This window comes from Amblyomma maculatum, chromosome 1, assembly GCF_055883805.1.
Source record: "Amblyomma maculatum isolate TAMU_Amacu chromosome 1, ASM5588380v1, whole genome shotgun sequence".
NCBI classification, from domain to species: Eukaryota; Metazoa; Arthropoda; class Arachnida; order Ixodida; family Ixodidae; genus Amblyomma; species Amblyomma maculatum.
The window spans coordinates 35,073,174-35,092,597 of NC_139344.1; the positions used below are offsets into that span (position 1 = coordinate 35,073,174).

The window sequence follows — 19,424 nt, forward strand, 5'->3', positions numbered from 1 at the left end:
GCCTGAACAAGCAGAAAGCGCGTAGGGCAAAAGTCACGCGACGTGTTCGGCGCTTCCACGACACTTTTAATCAACCGAGACACGATGTCGCGTCTATTATACGCCACGCGTTCAGGCGTTCAGGCTATCGCGGCCAGGTGACACGCCGACGCGCCAATTTAAAGGGTCACGGCTGAAGGCGGTTTAACAGCGAACGCGACTTATTCTGATGCAGAGCGGTGGTCGTCGCATTTCGCATGTGCAAAACCACTGCCCGGCAAGCTCTTCCCATTTATATACTTCCATATTCGTGCGTATACGCTTCGTTTTATTTGTTCGCCCCATACATACTACTACTGTAAATAAAGGCGAATGCGCACACCTCCAGGCGGGCTTACTTGCCTGTTAGCGAAGGAATTTGTAATTTACGCTACAGCATGGAAAGCGTGAATGCTATTCGCTTGCTATTTATGAAGACATTATTGAGCGCGATTTCCGAGACACTTTCTCAATATCCAAGGAAAGAGCGAAGAAGGGTGATGAAGGGAATGAGAGCAGCGACGTCTGTTGCAGACACACTGAATGGCAAAAGATAATAAAGGGAGTATTTACTGATTGATATCCATCCAAGCGCAGTCATACGGCTTTCTCGGAAACTTCGTAGTTAAAGAAAAATTCGTTCTGGTTCGAGGATCGAACCCGGGGCCACCACCTTTCCGTGGCAGTCATGTTAATGAGTCATCATCATCATCATCATCATCATCCTGATTATACCCACTGCAGGGCGAAGGCCTCTCCCATATTTCTCCACTTAACCCGGTTCTGTGCTAGCTGCATCCACTTGACCCCTGCGAACTTCTTAATCTCATCCGCCCACCTAACTTTCTGCCGCCCCCTGCTACGCTTTCCTTCCCTTGGAATCCAGTTTGTTACCCTCAGCGACTATCGGTTATCCTCTCTTCGCACTACATGTCCTGCCCATGTCCATTTCTTCTTAATTTCCACTAGAATGTCGGTAACGTGAGTTATTTCTCTGACCAACTCTGCACGCTTTCCATCTCTTAATGTTACCCCTACCATTTTTCGTTCCATAGCCCTCTGGGTTGTCCTCAACTTAAGTAGTACTCTCTTGGTTAGCCTCCACGTTTCAGCCCCATAGGTGGGTACAGGCAAGATGCAACTGTTGTATACTTTCCTCTTGAGCGATACCGGTAAGCTGCTAGTCATAATCTGCGAGTGCTTGCCAAATGCGCTCCATCCCAATCTTATTCTTCTTGTTATTTCCTTTTCATGGTCCGGATCTGCGGTTACTACCTGTCCTAAGTAGACATATTCGCCTACTACTTCCAGTATTTCGCTACCTAATGTAAACTGCTGTTCCTTTCCGAGGCTGTTGAACATTACCTTAGTCTTCTGCATATTGATTTTCAAGCCTACCTTTCTACTTTTCTTGTCTAGGTCATCAATCATTATTTGCAGTTCATCCCCTCAGTTACTTAGCAAGGCAATGCCATCAGCAAATCGCAGATTACTGAGGTATTCTCCATCTACCCTTATCCCTAACTGCTCCCATTCCAAGTCTCTGAATACTTCCTCTAAACAAGCTGTGAATAGTACTGGGGAGATTGTGTCTCCTTGCCTAACACCTTTCTTTATGGGAATTTTATTACTTTCTTTATGCAGAACTATGGTTGCGGTGCAGCCACTATATATATCTTCCAGCACTTTCACGTACGGCTCGTCTACCCCCTGATTTCGCAATGCCTGCATCACCGCCGAGGTTTCAACTGAGTCAAATGCTTTTTCGTAATCAATGAGTAATTACTCCCTTATTACAAATCTACTCCACCTTGGGGGAGTCTCCAAAAAATTCGATAAACGCTGTTCGCACTTCGAGGTATTGATCGATTCGCTCTCGTCCTACCATCTGATCTGCTCACCGTCCTGGTTAGCTCAGTTGGTAGAGCAACTGCTCCGGAAAGGCGGTGGCCCCGCTTCCGATCGTCGGACCAGGACAAATTTTCTTTGCCTGCGAAGTTTTCGATAAAGCTATAGCTTTCCTTTGTAGCCGTATATACGTTGCGCTTCGGTGTATGTCAATGAGTAATTACTCCCTTATTACAAATCTACGCGACCTTGGGAGATTCCCATAAATATTCGACCAATAACAAAATATTCAGGCGTTGCCCGCACCTACACTTTTCACTGTGCCATGACCCCGAATTGTTCTTACCTTTTCGCTTTCGATAATTGGGCAGGATGATTCTCGCTTTCACTTGTAAAAAAAAAATTTTAACCGGCAGAATAAATAATGCTCTTGGCGTCGAGAGACGTTTGGTGGGTACGACTGCTGAGTACAGCAGGGTAATGCGGATTTGAAAGAAATGCTCGGTTTTAGCCTCGATAACAACGTCAGCCAACCGGTTTTCATGCAAAAGCTTGGTTACCCGTTTTCTTGGATTCAAAGTCAAACTCATTTTATTTTTCATTGTGTGCAAGTCAGGAGCAGCCCCAAAAAGCTACCGTTCGCGGCAGCTTGACGAGGTGGCTACCCTTACAAGTGACGACAGCAGCGGCGCGTACATCGAGGATTTCAAAACAAGCCATTTTAAACACTTCAGTTCACAATGTTATACACATTCTGCTTTGCATACACTGCACGGTTAACAAAATCAACTATACTGTTGTTATACATGTGCCTGATAAAAAAAGAGTCGGAAAACACATATAAAATTATACATAAACATCAAATCAACAGTCAACCACGAGAAAAGTCTGAGAAACACTAGAATACAATCATAATCAAATAAACATATTTCGAAGGCCTTTCTTTGACATACACGTGATATTAATTTTTCGGTGATCAAAATTATTTAACATTCATGGAAGCGTATAAGTTCAGGACTGCAGTGAGTAGTCATTTTCGGGGTGCAGGAACATGCCAGTACTCGGGTTGGCGTGTATTATACAGCAATGGGTTTGGCGTGAGTTTGGAGAGATCAGGGCTCGGGTTCCGAGTTTGCGTCATTATCGAAGTGTCGCCATTTCACGTGACCTCGCGTCATCTGATTGGTAGAAACGCCGGAACCGGGTGTTGCCACTACGGAACCGAAAGAGGTGTCAACATCATGTTCGGGCGTTTCGACCAATCAGATGACTCGAGGTCGCGTGAGATAGCGACACTTCGATAACGACGCAAACTCGGAATACGGGCCCAGCAAAGAAGGAATTATTCCCTTCAGTGACCATGCTATGGGTCGGTTAAACGATATTTGTTCAAATTATCCATTCTAACTGCTTTAAAACGGTCAAACAACTCAGCAGAGGGAGAGTCGAATAGTAAATTTGCAATTATATTCTGAATGCCATTTTCTGCAAAATGAGTAGCCTGTTGATATTTGTTCTGGTTGTTGTCGCCCAAACCAACTGTGCGTAATTTAACTTGGACAGAATTAATGAATTATAAATCAGCCGTTTTACTCGTTCTGGTATTATATATCTATTTTTACTAAGTAGACCAATAATCCTAATAATATTAATAATTTCGCCGAGGTGGCTTTGAATCCTCCTTCGAGCGACCCTTAGAAAAAAAAAAAAAAAAAAAAAACTCTCCGCCAGCGGATTTCGAGACCAGGTCGAGGCAAAAAAGCGACCATGCAGCTTCGCGGGCAACTGTGTTCGAGCACTGCGTCACATCGGCTTCTTTTTTTTTTTTTTGTATTTATTGCCTTTATTGCACGAGCGATATGGACTGGTCGGATCGTCAAAAGTGCGCCAGTTTACAGGATAACTACAAAAAGTGTATTGGTCACTGTCCGAATAATTTGATAAATTGAAGTACACATGACTGCGTTTTCAAATCGCCAATTATCTGTCGGACAGAATTCCCCAGAATACTCTCGGATAACTCAGACGTGAAGATAAGCATGGAGAACAGCTATTCGGGCGTTTCCACATGCCATGCGAACCTAACAGCATTATCATAATGGAAGGAACACCATCATTCTGTACTGATGGAAACCAAATTTTATGGGGGGTTTAAAGGAATATCTCTGAACCAGAGTTGGGTTTTGAGCAGAAATTTCTTACGGATTTTTTACACTGCCTCCTCTCGGCAGCCGGTGATCTCGCGTGCTGAGCTGTCAGTCTTTCACCTGCGTTTCGGATATCGTCGCCTTCGTAAACCGCGCTTCGATTCTCCGCCCTAGCTAGTCACTTTTTCGTCGCAGTGCTGTTACTGCTACTACTACTGGAGGTTGTAATGTTGACTGTGCTGTGAGATAAGTAGAAAAAGAAAGAAAAGAAGCAAAACTTAGCTAAGCGAGTGCTCAGCTTGTTTCCTCAAGTATATCCGTGCGTAGCCAAGCTAAGCCGCAGGCCGAGTTTCGATCATCGCGGCAGCCATTTCCCGTACAGCTTGCCGGCTTTATCAATTAAGACATTTGGAAATGACGTCAGCGACTCTAGCTGCCAGAACTTATTGAGCGGCTTGCCGGATGCGAGCGTCTTGAGCACGTGGGTAATCTCCAACCAGCAGGCCTGATTGATTCTGAGCTTGTTCGCGTCAGCAAGGCAAAATGATTACGCTATCAGGCAGACATCATAATTTACGCTTGACAATTGTGCCATTTCTCTGAAAGTGTGCCTAAAACTGAGATTGTTTTTACTCAACCCGTCACGCATTTCTGTTCCAAGTTTTGGCATCAGAGTGCATTTCGAACACACATACGAACCCACAAAGAAATCGAAACGGTCGCGCTCCGGAGAATTTCGTTTTTACCAGCGCCGAATTTGAAAACGACTCCTTCAAATTAAGATTTACGGCACGTCCGTGACACACTTGTTCTGATATTTCTTTCACGTTATATCGCTGCATTACCAGGGCATGTAGCTTAATTTGAAACGTAACTATCTTATGTTGACAACCCTACTCTGCCTGTGTAAACACGGGTGTAAACGCAGCCGCCCGGTGCATTCAAGAGTACGATGTGCGCAAAGTCGTTTAGAAACCGCGATTGGCAGCTCCCTTCACTATGGTGATCTTGACATTGGAGCTCGCGAAATTGCTTCCTAGAAAATCTACCTGTGTACCTTGTAGCAAAAAAAAAAAAAAAAAAAAAAAAAAGAAGAAAAGCACGTGAAGTGATTATACAAGGGATTATAAAAAGCAGCTCGCCTAAATCACGGGAATACGCATGAGATAAGCACCACTTACAGTGCTTTCCCTGGTGCTGAACTTATAGAGCCTAGGGCGTTTGCATTTATAAGCTGTGTACCCGGTCCCCTGCAGCATTCTTGGATGTACTATCCGCTGGAAGGGGCGGGACCAAAAATCTTCTTACATTTAGGGGATTCAGGATTCAGTTTTCTGGGGAAGCATTACGGGCCACACTCTGTGGTACCTTGGCCTCCAAACTTTTGACAAATGCAGTACGTTACACAATTACAGAGTGCTTATTCAGCGAGAGCACGGATGATGAAGCACATGTTCCGGAAACCTTCAGCTCGCAAGTGTTCATTTTTAGCGGCAGTCGCACTGGAGATCGCGGGATTACCTGGTGGCAGCATCAAGGCTTTGAATGATTGTTCTGAATATCGTCAGCGTCTGAAAAGATGAACACAAGGTGTGCAAAAAAAAAATATGAAAAAACTGCCTGACGCCGAATGCGCACGTCTCATGTACTGTGACGAATAAAATGCGAAGCTGAAAATTTAGGCACTAATGAAGCAAATGACTTTCGAAAGAGAATATAAAAAACCGGGAAATGAGCATTAAACTCACAGCGCAGCGGGAAAGGACTCACACGGATATTTAGTTTACACGGCTGTGAACCGTGAAGCAAATGATTTATTCTATCGGTAGCATCCCAACCGATCATGGTCACCTCTGCATAGGGCTTGGCAGACGCGTAAGGTCGCTGATCTTTAAGCATACTGCTTTACGACATATTAAGCACAGGCGCAATTGAGCACAGTGTTCTTTTTTTTTCTGTTTTTTTTTTTTTTCTGCGGATCAATGGCAGTTGCTCAAAATTAAGCGAACATCGGAGTGAAGAGATTTCCGCCGTTTCAACGTCCCTAAGCAAGCAACGTAAATTCTTGACATCATCAATTAATTCGACTGTTCTTCCTCAACACTGGAGGCACTGCAAATAACGAAACTCGTGGATGCGTTGCGCGGAGCCCTGTTGTTTTTCAAATGGTGCATCAATTTTCGAACGCCGACTCTATGCCCTTCGAGGCGAATCTGCATTCTAGAAGCGAGCAAGCTAAATACCGTTGAAAATAAACAGTGATCATACTGGCATTTTTACTCTCTGATTGCGAGGGCATTGGCCGCTGCTCAGCACCGACGCTTAATCAAGAAGAGAACAAAACACATCCTCGAAAATCCAAACGCACGAAGCAGACAAAGTGTCTAGGATGAGAATAAAAAACAGCAGAAAACGACCGCTTCAGAGTCATAATTTCGCGGTGGCCTGGTGCCTCTCTGTGGATTATTTGTCGAGGACCAGGCTTCCGGCGCGCCTGGAATTCTTCGCTCGCTCACCTTCTGGCGGGGTGAGATCCAATCACCACCTCGGCGACCAGTCATCTACGGTCTGTGAAAAGCACCGAGGACAAGTGCCGGCAATATTCGCTTAGCGCTAATTTGCTCGGCCGCACAATTTTGGCACTTCGTCGCGGTGCAGCTGGTCCATCTCCAAGCGTCTCCAGTGTAATAATTTGAGTGAGTGTTTCGTGATTGCTTCGCTTCAAAGCGGGAGTCGTGCCCGGAGTACGTCGACCGAGCCAGAACCTCGAGAAAATGCGTGTGCCAGCAAGTTCCGCTTCATGAAAACGGGAGAAAAAAAAAAAAAGTGACATACGGCCAGCGAATTGAAACGAACAAGAGCGCTTGGGGGCACCGTAGTAAACACGGCGGGAAAACGTGGAGAATGCGTGACCAGCGTTCTGAATCCCACCGTCGATCGATTTTCCGTCGAACGCCTACCAATACAAGACTATCTCGAACCCCCCTACCCCCCTCCTTCACACACACACACATACACCCCTGTAGACAAACTCTGCTTTAGCTATGGCCACTGCCGTATATGTACGTGTATATTTGTTGTTCTTGGTGCGAAAAAGCTAATGGCCAGAAAAACTTGTTCGGTATAACATGCGCATAAAATCGCAGTTCTGATGTGCTGAGTATACTTTTCGACTGTTCTTGACGTATTGCAAGGTTCGCGCTTGGCGCATCGAGGATGGTCTTCCTAGCAACGCACTTAGTAGGAAAATACGTTTCAGGAAGTGACTCCGCAAACATTGATCAGATTTTTTTTTTTTTTTCAGTAGGCAGCGCACAAGACATGGGCAGCCACGGAAATGAACCTAAAATACGCACCAGCCTGCCCCGAATACGATTTGCTGCGACACTGCTACCTTAGAACACCAGTTTTAGTTTCCGCGGGCAGCACGGCGCCATGTGTGTCGTTACACGCAGTTGAATGTAGTGCTTACATTAGGAATAATGGCATCCTGCAGAAAAAAAAAAAAAAAAAAAACGAAAAAAAAAATAAAACATAGGCTCGTGTCATACATTACTCAACTACTTGCACAGTAAGCGTTTCGGTGATTTTAAAAGATCCCACACATTTTGAAATTACAGAGAGCCAGAACTTTTGCTCCAAATTGAAGGAAACAACGTTAAGAAAACGAACCTCAAAACCACAGCACAGGCTCCATGCTGTGATTATTCACTGGAACTTCGTCTCTTTCCGTCGTTTAAATTTCAAGAAGGAGGGGTGTGTTGGTTCTCCGTCGGTAAGATTTAACATGTACTAGCCGGTTCACTGTCGCAGTGAGTTTATTCCACGAGAAGAAACGATATGGAGAACAAACACGCCCAGTACGGGGAAGCGGATGTCCCCGCATTTACTTCGGGGAGCCATATGAGGCCGACTGAAGTAAGGCATAAGAGATCACACAAATAGTGTCTAATTAGCAGGTATTATGGCACTCAAGAAACAACCCCAACGCCAGAAACACAAGCTAAAAAACAATTGACTCGAAAATAAACGTACCAGTAAACGTTGGAAACAGTAAAAAAGAAAACATTAGTTTTGCTGCAGAAAAATAACAAATGAAGCAAACATTGTCAGCCAGTACGTACGTTTTTATAGGCATGGCAGGAGCTCCCTCACTGAAAAACCAAAGTCATATGACGCATATTAGCCACCTATAGGGCACTGCAAGAAACTGTCAAAAGGAAGGGACCAAACAAGTCAGAATCGATAAACTTGACAAATCCAATAATCTACCGGCACGCATATGTTTGGTAAAAAAAGCGCACAATTACTTACGCACACAGTTGTGTGGCAGCCAAAAACAAAACGCCACAAATGGAAAGTTTCGAAAATGATAAGTGTAAAAGCCCCGCCTCCGTACGCCTTAATGTCAATGATAAAACCCGAAAAGAACCACAAAGTGAGTTTATTAAAGCCCGACTGGGAAAAGCTGAAACCGCTATTGAAAGGCCTAAATTGTATAAATAAATTGGAAGCGCCTCGAACAAAGTAGCTCGTGTGACATCGGAAACTAAACAAAGGTCTCTGCACAGAAGCAAGCTTTTATCGCAGAGACAAAGAATGGACGTCACAGCTGCGGTATTGTGTTTTCACAGTCATACAGTGGCGAAGTCAGAAATCTGCTCCCGTCTCTCGTGCGTACTTCGCTCTTCAGCGTTATTTTCGCGCCGCTAAAAAAAAAGAAAAAGAAAAGTTCTTCTGACTTCTTTTCTCAGAGGTAACGTAAAAAAAACGAGCTGCTTAAACAAGATTTTAGTGATTTGCTCTCCCAAAGTCAATTGTTCCTAAAGTCATGACTGTAGGTCAACGCGCAAAGCAAATGAATGGCGGCTTGAAGGGGCAAAAAAAAAAAAAAAAAGTAAGAACATTCACGATTGGAGTCAATGGACCTCGGCGTGTCATTGTTATTTTATTCGCTGCTGGGCACTTTTGTTTATTAAATATAGCGGATGTAAAATATTCATTCTTGCATGCATTCATTTGTGAACTCGCCCCGGACAAAACCTGTCGAGATCTCCAAGGAGTTTATTTTTAGTTATTTTTGACAGCGTACGTCACTCAGTACTCTTTAAGCTCAAAACTATAGCATAATTATCATGAACAAAACGCGCTGCGCGTAAAATTTTCATTCCATAGCCCCCATTTTTCGAAAACAAACCCTACCACCCCTCCTGCAACTGCCCAGTCGATTGACCTTTATAATAGTTAGCGCTTCCTATGAAGTGCTGTCTAGTTTATATTAACTTTTCTCACTAAGCGCACCGCGTTATTGTTATCAACTTGCACAGCTCGCAAACATTCCCTACCAGAACGTAGCCGACTGAAACTTTATTGCTGCGTGTAACAAAAAGATGAAAATAATGAGCGTGACTTTGGCGACGTACGAAATTTTGAACAATATTTAGCAGAGCTTAGATTAGAATTTAAAGTTTAACACTGATGCCGTCGTCACGACTGCGTCGGTCACGAATCCGTTTTTAAAAAAGAGTCACCTTATATGAGGCCAGTGTACCGTGGAGATGTTTCAGTAATCGCCACTACGTCTGGCTCGGAGCGATCCTCGCTTTCAGCCACGTTAAAATAATGGTACAGCTTTCGATAACCTACGAGCTGGTATCGGCATGAAGCTTGGAATGTAGCTCACACTCCATGCTGCGGGGTGACCTGTTGTCTGTCGAGGGTATAACAATCCCCTCCACACCGGCGGCAGAAAAGCCGAATCCTCACATTAGTAGCTCTATGTCGTACTGGCGTTGAAAAGAGTCCAAGCTGTGCTCGATGAGGGCATTTAGAACTTGGTCAGTGTCAGATTAGACACAACAGATGGAAACACTATGTACAGTCTTTGTCAAAAGTGTAGAGCTCAGGGGTCTGCTTCTGGTGCACTTCGTGTGGCTTGTAATCCATTTCCAGTGCTCGGAATCTCTTGATGGTAAGAATATTTTTGTCCTACCCTCTCCAATGGGAAGGACCTCCACTAACGCTAAATCAGCGCCGCTACACGGCTCAGAAGCAGACCCCCCGTGCTCTACACTTCTGACAAAGGCTGTACCTTGCATTCACCACTGGCCATGTAATTCTCCTGGAGCAAGACTGTCTGAAACATTTAAAACACTACTCAATGGATGTTTTCTGCTCGTTCTACACACACCGGTCGTCGTCTCTGCCTCGTCTGCAATTTACCAAAAGTCGGATCGACCTAAATGATGGAAACAATGTTATTATTTCCCTTTCACATGAGCACTCGTTCAGGAAGGAATGTGTTTACTTTTTATTTAATCTTTTAGTTTCGGGGCAAACGTACAGTCGCGAGAAAAAAAAAAATGGTACACGACACTCAGCCGATGACGGAGCACCCGGGAAAATTGCTTTGCAACGCCATCTAGCGACACCCATCGAGGATGGAGACAATCGTGGCAGTGCATCATTTTATCGAGACCCGTGTTCCGCTCTCGCTGTCGCTCTCGGTAGACAGCGTTCCGATGTAGTTTTCCCGAGCTCCGGCCCCGGATAAGTGTTGTGTACCACTTTTGCTGACGACTGTACGGGCAGCTGAATTCCACTGCGGCACGAAACGCAATTTGGAACGCAAAATATGGCAACCGTCGGCTCACATGTACTTTAGCACACAAATACGGCAAAATGCGCACTGGCCGATGAGTAAATTTGCACACGTTCTTACGAAAGTTCCTGTTATGACCGCTTATTTGGGCGTGATTGCTACGGCTCGTTATAGCCGCAGCGCGAGTTTCTAGCGAACAAGAGTACCAGCGACGACCGCTGCTCTGCATGCAGTGTTCGCGATCTCCTGACCTATAAAGATGCTGCTCACGAGAACGACCTCCTAGGGACATGCAGCGAAGTGCTAACGGCACTTCGTTATACTTTCCGTCATGTAGGCGCGACGCTCCAACTGCGCGATGCAATAAAACGCTTCGCGCGAGTCGAGCACAGCTGGGCTTGAAAGTAGCATCTCAATAAAGACCTGCGCTCTTTACGCGTTCCGCCGGCAAGAAGAAAGCGAAGCGCTTTCTTCTGGCCGGCCCGTAGCGCCGAGCGTCAGAACTAACAAAGAGAGCAAAAAAGATCGGGGTACGCGCAATGTTTGTCCGTTTCCACTTGCCCCCCTTGGACAGGGTCCAGACAGGCGGGCAACCTTCTCTGGAGGCGCAGGATCAGCGGGATCAGCTAAGGAGGCTGTGGGGGGGAGCCTTCCTTGGCAGGCGCAAGCCCCCCGCACAGGCGAAGCCAGCGGAAGCAGCGGCGACGTCTCGGCGCGCTGTCTATTGGCGACGGGGCGTTATCGATAGCGGTCGAACGCTGCGTCCAGGCGCCGTGCCTGGCCTCCTCGGGTTAGCGTGACGAAACACCCCTGCCGCCGAATTGTAACGGGCCAGGCGCGCCCCGCAGGGAGCAGAGGTTTGACTTCATTTTGGCAGAGCTTTCGGCCCCAACCAAGGGCGCCTGTAACCTATACGTGCAGGTTTACGACACTATCGCGTGTGCTTCGTCCGCCCCGCGGTGTAGAAATATGCTCGCAATGAAAAAGTAAAACGCAGTGGGAATATGCGCGTTTTTCTGTTTTTGTTTTTTGTCACATGTGTTCACTAAAGGTATCTCCGCATGTACAGGATGTATGCATACGTGCCAGATTCTAAATTTTTCATGCATATTATTTGCAAGTCGGTGCTTTCTCGTTTTTTCCCGTGAAGCAGTGTTCGACTTGTTCCACTTTTAAGCCGTTGTATTTATCTGGAAAGAAGCAGCATAGTTGCGGTAGAGAGAAAATGCAGTCTTCCGCCATAAATAGCCCAGCGTTTGCCGTGACAGAATATCATATGCAAGACCCGGCTTTAACTGCGCTTGCTGGTTCCCGCTTGAGAACGACAGTTCATTTTATCAGCGGAATATGTGTTCGTGCGTCCATGGTGACATGCATAAGCCGAGCTGACTTGCCTGCAGAGCGTATCAAACTTTCTCCCATCAATCTCTGAGAGTTATATTACCCATCTTCAAAAGCTGAAAGCGAGCGAAGACTCAGCCACATCATTTGCGTCGTTTTCGTAAGACAATTACGTCCAGAACGGTTGCTTGGCGGGCTAGTTGGTTCATATCTAACTTGTATTGCAGCGCGAACCACAAGAAGGGACGACGACAGACAGAGTGAAAAGAGCGCTGACTTCCAACTGTTTATTATTCTGATATGCCACGCATTTATACACATTTGAAGTTTCGGCAGGAAAGAGCAGGAAAAGCAATCAGCATGAAAGGCATAGGCGATAGGACAAGGCCCTAATCACCATCGATCCAGATATTTCAGCTCTTTCTTGGTTAATGCGACTGATGGCATGCTTACACACCTTTCCTCTGTACGAGCAATGTTCACCGCCTCAATTATCTCCCTGACACACTGATCATTGTGTCGAGCAACGATTGTGCTTTTTTGGAACTCAGGCACGCAAGGTTGTCTGCGGCGACGTGTAGACTTATCGCCACAATTACTTCAAACTGTGTATAATGTGTATAAATGTGTATAATACATGTGTATTATAAATACACATGTATATAAATGTATATAGTATATAACACATGTATATGTAACACATGTAACACATGTATATAATACATGTATATAAATACACATGTATTATAAATGTGTATAACTTCAAATGTGTATAAATGCGTGGCATATCAGAATAATAAACAGTTGGAAGTCAGCGCTCTTTTCACTCTGTCTGTCGTCGTCCCTTCTTGTGGTTCGCGCTGTAATACAAGTTAAGTCCAGCTTGTTGTCATTGTCAGTTATAAACGACGACATCACTGCGGAACCTCACTACAACTTGCGCTTTTCGATAAAAGCGCCGTTGTGGCAGTTGGGTTCATCCGCGTGCACTTAAGCGATCAATACGCAACTTCGCGAGGAAGGAACATTCGTATGGAAAGGCAATAACCGAGCTCACGCGCGCAGCATATGCAGTATGCAATCATGCTTCCTTTTCTGTTCTCCGCCGAGGCACAGCGCCAAGTAAGTATTGTTAGAACTAGCAGTTCATTTACTTTGCAAAAACAATGCGCGAGCTGTATATATCCCGTGAATCGAGGCTGTTGATTCGACTAGACACCCGTATAGTCGGGCTTTTAAGCCGCTGCCCATCCAGGGATGTTGCCCTTGTTTTCAGAAGCGCCCAAAGCAGCGAGCCTGTATTTATTGCGTTTTGTGAAAGGCGGGGCAGCACCCAACACAGTGATATAGTGTGTTGCAAACGAGGCGCACCAAATTGTAATTTGCAGAAGCTTCTCTCGAGAAAAACCAAACTCGTGCCAAAGTCAAAAGATGATGCGTATGCGTTAATTTACACTTAAATGTGGACACCATATTTTGTTGCGATGCCGACTTTAAATTTTTTAGAAATTAACATCAAAACAAAGTCTACTTAATTCAGAGATCTCAGCGCTATATGTTCTCATCAAATTCTCATCAAAACGGAGAGACAAAAATATAATTCACGCTCACCTGCTCGTTATGATCTTGTAATAACATTAACGATATTGTTCGTTGCGCGAACATAGCGTAAAGGAGGAGCCAGCCAGCCTGTACCATGTTTTTACTGTGATAGATGAAAGCCAGGAATTTCGTTCCGACAGTGTAGCGCCGCAGTGTCGAAACACGTGTTATACGTCCGGTCATTCGCATAGGGTAATAGGCAACAATTATAATCCATTTTTTTTATTGCTCACTTAAACGCTAAATGACGGTGATATGCGAAGTCTCAGCTAAAGGTTCTTTAAATGACTAAATTTCATTAGCAATGTGGACGTCCGTATCTTCCCTCGCCAACACATCTTGCGGATCAAAGGTTTGAAACTACGAGAAATATTAAACACCGCCAAAAGGTGACGGAGAGGAAAAAAAAAAAAAAACACGTCTCGCACTGCTTTTATTTCTTGTCCTTCTCTAGTGTTGCTCTAAGTCGCACTCTTGGCCGAGTTTCTTAAATGCGGCGGTGTAAACTGCGCCACCAGCGATGTGGAAGAAATGAAATTGAGCCAGCCAAATGCAACAGCAGAGGAAACGGGGCTGCTTAAGCGCCAGAAACCAGATAATAAGTAGCAAAAACAAACGAGACCAGATGTATCCTTCTCAAAGAAGGCTCGCATGTTGCGCCGCTCTGTGTGAAAATTGTAAAAAAAAAAAAAAAAGGGGGGGGGGGGCAAAATTCTTTCACGATTGCGCCACCGAAACTGCGGTGCCCACCAAAAATGCAATGATTGCTCCTTAGCGTAGTAGACATAGTGTTTCAATATATCTGCCAGTTATGTCCATGTTACAAAAACAGAGAAGGCAGGGAACAGAAAAGACAAAGGTCATCCCCCTGCAGTTGAGTGGCACGCATCAATTAGGCTTTTCTAAGCACGTGTCTTGAAACTGCCCCTGACTTCATGTAGTCCCCCCGTGGTCACGCCGGAAGGAGAACCAAACCTGTATCGCAAAAACTAATCATTGTTGACGACGCACAATAAAAAAGTGGCAACTGTCACATGAGTGGATGCTAAGATCGCTCCATTTGAAGCGGGGTGGCAGCGAGTGCCGCCAGGCTCAACATTTTTGTCTCTCTCTCTTTCTCTCTCTTTTTTTTTTACCATTTCTATCAGTATTTAAGAAGCGCTACCTTGTAATGTATCCTTTTCCGCAGAGATTCCAATGACGCTCATGGTATGTAGACTTGGAATCCTAAGCTTGTACCTTTAGAACAGAGTCCTGATTTAATCCTCCGAACCTCCAACTATTTTGTACTGACGTCTACTGCGGATGCCTGCTTGTCACTGATTATCCCCGAATCGAAAAGTATCGGTAACACTTACTGTGCCTGCGTCAAAATCTGGTTAGTGTTGCGTTCTAACAAAACATACTCCATTGTCTGTTCAGGTGAACCCCTTAATGTGCCCGAAGCATAATGATGCGCATAAATTGAGCCGACTCGGTTTGGGCTTCCCTGTTTAAACCGAAAAACGCCGAGAAAAGTACGCCCAAATTATTTTTTGAAATTTCATTTTAGGCAAAGAATGGCAGTAACTCGGGCATACATGCCACAATCAGTTGGCTATCAGGACTATAGTTACCCGAATTTACAAAAACAAATAATCGAGGAGTCCAAAAACTGCTTATACCTAACATGATCGTCGAGCGGCTTGCTTCTGTTGTATCTGAAGTTCGTAGCAACTTAAACTCTGAAGTGGCTCTAATATTTAAATTCTTCGTTGACGTCTACTGGTAAAAAGCGTGCCCTATCGTGGCGCTTCCCAAGCTTTCCAGCACCGCGGCATGTGCTCATCACCGAGGTCCTTGCTCACGGTAAGACGCGATCCTACTAATGTAATTAGGGGGTAATTACTCATTGACATCCACCCAATCGCAACCATACAACTACAAAGGAAAGCTAACAGCCTTCTCAGAAACTTCGTAGTTTTATTTTTTTTTTTCTTCACCAACGAAGTATCTGAGAGCTGTATAGCTTTCCTTTGTAGCCGTATGGCTGCGCTTGGGTGGATGTCAATGAGTAATTACTTCCTTATTACAAATCTACTCCACCTTGGGGGATTCATCTAAATATTCGATCAGATCCTACTAATGGCGTTGACGCGTTCACGAGAAACAGCGCTAGATCGACCTCGTTATCATCGGCTTCGTCGGATTCCAGGCAGTCAGAGTGTGCTCGTATCTTATCGTGGCGCCATAGTATTGTACGGTTCTGGGTTTATACCTGCATTCTGAAGTTTTATTGATCGCGCTGTTAGCTTGCGAGCAACTGTGGTTGCATTAGTTTGTCTGCATAATGTTACACTTATGCATTTTAATGCAGTGGCGTTAAGGGTCCCGTTCAGCGGAGGACCCAGCGCTGTAGTTGTGGCGTCGAGAAACTCCAGGATTGGTCAGAAGGATCGTGAAGTCACGATCCTTCTGATCATTTGATCAAAACAGAGGACAAACCGCGTTTATCAGGTCGCAACAAAACTCAAGCATTATGATGACATGTAGGAACGAAAAGTTAATCAACTGCACTGAAAAAAAAAAAAATTTAAAAGAATCGAACCTGTGAACCTTATGTCATGAGCCAGACACGCTATATACCTACCGCGAGGCACGTACGTTTCGCTTGGCTAAAGGGAGGCTTTGTGCGTCTCGTGGTAAATAAAATAAACAAAAAAAAAGGAAATATAACGAAGAGGCACTCTCCGTATCGGCGAAGTGATGTGGAAGGGGGCCGCTGAAGGCAACCACTAAAGCTACCGCTTCATACATCGTCTTAAGCGCTCTCCGCTTTTTTTTTTTTTTTTTTGTGTGTGTGTGGATCTTTGTGAGGTGTCAGCCGCCGCATTTTCGACCTCTGAATATGCGTTTTTTAAATACTTTAACAATGCTTTCGTACACGTTGACCATAGTTCTTTCGTTAGCATGACTAACATTTGCTCTATTCCTACTTTTATACGTTCATGAATAATTATCTATCCTCTTTCCTAGTTAAGACGGCCCAAATGACCAACTATCCAGCCTAAATGAGTTAACTATAAGTTTTTTTTAATCCTTCAATAGCGCCTACCTCTGAATAGTGCCAGCCAGCCCCGTGAATCTACTCATTTTTTCTTTGATTCTCTCTCCATGAAAAGATCACGTGCTGTCAGAGTTTTCGGCTCTCTTTAAGGCGTTTCGCTTACTTCGGTCGTTATAGCGATCACTAAATGTTTTTTTTTTCTTTCCAAAAAAATGACCTCGATATTTAGATCGTTTGCCGAAATACCTCGAAAGTTGTCTTTACTCATTTTCCACAAATCGCGCCTAATTGTCCCCCCCCCCCCCCTTTTTTTTTTGTTCGCTGTAAGCTGCGCGTCGTTCAATAGCCTTCTTCATTTCTTTATGTCGCCGGCTTCGTGGCGTCCTTTTTCCTTATCAGCGGTCTGCCTACACAATTTGCTTTTATGTTCACTCCCGCGTGAGCCACTCGAATTCATTATAGTCCTACTTTTGCAGAGGTGCCTTCTTTGTTTATTTACGAATACATGTTACCATTTTCGCTCTCCTTTGCCGATAAAAATTGCCTTCCCTCCTTGTCTTCCTTGGATCAGATCCATCTAATACGCTATATGATCGCTCAGAGTCCAATACTTCGTCTTTTTCCTTTTAAGCGATCTCGCTATTAATTACTTCTGACATCAAACAGCAGTCAGGGGTTCACAGCTTGTTTCGGAATTCCCCCGCGATTTGTCTTTCATAATTAGGTTCTTCATTCAGAGTAACTAGGTTGCTGTACTTACAGAGTTCCGGCTTTAAGCGGAAGGGGGAAGGAGGTGGGGGAGGGGGGCGTTGAGACTTTTGTATATGGCTTTCAGGGATTGGTGGTAAACTGGCCTTAATAAAATCTTTGGCTACGAAATGTGCTACCAATCTTATAAATAGATGCAGCATGCACTAGAGTCCAAAGCCAGGTTGAAATGTTGCACAGTATATATATATATATATATATATATATATATATATATATATATATATATATATATATATATATATATATATATATATATATATATATATATTTTACCAATGTAGTACCTTTTTTTATTTAAATCAGCCGAATTCTTAGTCCTGAAATTTCGTATCACAGTATAAATTGTAAGTTACATAACCACGACTAGAATTATTTGGGTTACTCAAAATGAGATATATTACATTTCTGGTTCTTTCGGACGTTCTAAAAAATTGCCACTCACGTGTGTTCTTTTTAGCCATAATAGAAATAAATATTGACTTAGGCAATCGATTGTAGTCGTGCTCATGTAAAAGCGGCTGGTTAAAATCTGTGGAATAATGCATTTGCGTACGCTTTACAGTTGCTCGAAGAATGTGCACAAAACTCAAAAAAGGCTGCTGTGATAAAAATACAGATTCTGTACACTTCCACCTTTTCGCTTAACTTAGTGCGAAGAAGGATAAAAAAAAAATCCTTTCTGAAGACCCCAAAATGGTGTGACCAAAGTGCATCATATTGTCTGAATGGCAAAGAAAATGACATATCAGAAGATCGCCAAATCTATTTTTTTTTTTTTGAAGAAAAAGAAAACAGGATCATGCGCATGTTTTTGAAAAGTCCGCATTTTCTACTCTACGTCACCGTAAAAACTGATCCCGAAAGCACTTTTAATGTCATAATTGCTAGAGTAGAGCTCTCTGAAAGGGAAAGAAATTCTCTATCAAAAGGTTGCAAAATATTCCATCTTTTTAGGCAAAACAAAGTCTCACTACGTCTTAACTTCCGGTCATTTTCTACGTATAAACTTACTCCTCGATGCGACTATTCATGCTGGCCATCAAAAGTACCCGGGCAATATTCCCAAATTGCTGTATATCCTCATCACTTCCAACCACATCTTAGTTTGGTACCTGAAAATTATTCTCTGTCCTTAAATATACTGCTCCTACGTTTGTCGTCTTGCTACCAATTATGCACGACACTCCAACACATTCCTTTACACATTGACTCCCTGCTCTCCCATTTTGCACGTTCGAGATCAGTGGCTCAGCACCTTATAATGTATAGTTTGTGCAAACATTATGCATAGTCAAGTATCATGACTCGGTCATTAGACAGCATAGCATAATTCAGCGCAGTTCACAGATTAACGTAGCGTAAAGTAACGTAACGCATTCTCACGCGTAAAGTGAGTTGAGTGTCTGTGCCGAATTATTACTTCATATTTTTTTTATTAGAATCCTATTTTTGATGCCAAGTTATTGTCCAAGTTCTACGCTTGATTATTTTTATTTTGGTAACGAGTCGCCCAGCTTTTCCGCAGTATTTTTACCCACCCAGTACTATGGCATTCGCCTGCTCACCATACCGCTGATGCGTTGCTTGCTGCTTTTACTACGTATCACCGAAACCCACAGCTTTCGGTATACGCTCACCACGACCCCTTTGATGTCTGAATTTATAGCCATGCAGGCTACTACATCACATTTTATGTCTTCTGCACCGGTCTCTCAACGATAGGTATACCTCGCCTTCTTGCGACTAATGCAATAATGGCGGCGCAAAAAAAAAAAAAAAAAAAAAAAAAAAAAAAAAAAAAAAAAAAAGAGGAAACACCGGTGGAGTTGCACTTCGGCAGGTGTTTCACTCCAAAGAAAGTCTCGCGAAGTTTCTTCTTTTTTTCGTTTTCGTGCGTGCGCTGCTCGTCGCCTCTTCTGAACCAGCGCCAAGATACACACTGTCCAAACAGGCGAGTGTTTATTGAAATTATGGGTGCACACATTCTCCCTTCCGTAAGGGCGGCATTAGCAGCTATTGCGTCACGTTAGAACGATACTCCTGCCAGCTG

The 19,424-nt window shown here is 44.1% G+C and overlaps 1 long non-coding RNA gene across 3 annotated transcripts in view; it reads right to left on the reverse strand.

Moving 5' to 3' along the window:
• The window catches only part of LOC146202116 (uncharacterized), a 674,799-nt gene that overhangs the window by 637,990 nt on the left and 17,385 nt on the right, over positions 1-19,424 (reverse strand). For 2 of the 3 annotated variants that reach the window (XR_014703645.1, XR_014703646.1), the window contains exon 2: positions 8,138-8,167. The exons of the other annotated variant lie outside the window; for it this stretch is intronic. This is a non-coding gene — a long non-coding RNA (uncharacterized LOC146202116). The remainder of the gene's footprint in view (positions 1-8,137; positions 8,168-19,424) is intronic. 3 annotated transcript variants of the gene reach the window in all.